Consider the following 1,125-nt stretch of genomic DNA (forward strand, 5'->3'; position numbering starts at 1 on the left):
AGCAATCTTTGGTAAAAAGAAGAAGGGAACACCTTCCCCAACTTCAAACCCTACTAGAAAGTCGTAGTAATCAAATTAGCATGATATTCAGATAAAGAGAGTCCTCAGGTCAATGGAATATAGTCAAATATCCTGACGCTGGCCCTCAGATTATTATTACCTAATGTATCATAAAGGCTCAATAAATATGAAGTTGAGCAAGGAAGTCTCTTCAACAAGTGCTGCTGGGAAAACTGGTCAGCAACATGCAAAAAAAGTTTAACTCAGACCTCTTTATAGTGCCAGGCACAAAGTCAGATCAAATGAATTAGAGACCTCAATATCATACCTGAGTTCTTAAGATATATGGAGAAAAATGTGGGAAGATCCCTCCATGACATTAAAGCTAAGGGAAACTTCTAGAATGATACACCACTGACCAAGGAAGAGGAAGTGAAGATAACCAAATGAGACTACATTAAACCAAGAAGTTTCTGCAACTCAGAAAAAATGGTGACCATGATAAAAAGACAGCCCTCATAATGGGGGAAAATTATTTATGCAATACCCATACAATTAACCCCTTATTGTATATAACCCAAGATATATATGGCACTGGTAGAACTTTATGAGAAAAAGACATCCAACCCCACCAAAACATGAGGAGAAGAAACGAACAGAAACTTCCTCAAAGAATAAATACAAATGACCAAAAAACAGAGGTAAAATTTTCTACATCACGAATCATCAGGGAGATACAAATCCAAACAGCAATGAGATATCTCACACCACAGAGATTGACACACATCAAAAAGAACAAGAGCAACCAATGTCAGCATGGAAGTGGGGAGAAAGGGTCTCTTCTTCACTGTTGGTGGGGATGCTGATTGGTTCAGCCTTTTCAGAAAACGATATGGGTATTTCTCAGAAAACTACAAATTGAGCTTCCATGAATCCAGCAATACCACTTTGGCAATATACTCCCAGGCCCCAAAACACACAGCAGAAATGCTATCTGCACTTCTATGTTCATTGCAGCACTATTCACAATAGTGAGAATCTGCAAACAACTTGTATGCCCAAGAATTCTCAATGATTAGTTAGAGAAACTATGGTATATCTAAACAATGGAATACTATGCAGCTG

Source organism: Sorex fumeus, unplaced genomic scaffold (assembly GCF_029834395.1).
Source record: "Sorex fumeus unplaced genomic scaffold, SorFum_2.1 ptg000070l, whole genome shotgun sequence".
NCBI lineage: Eukaryota > Metazoa > Chordata > Mammalia > Eulipotyphla > Soricidae > Sorex > Sorex fumeus.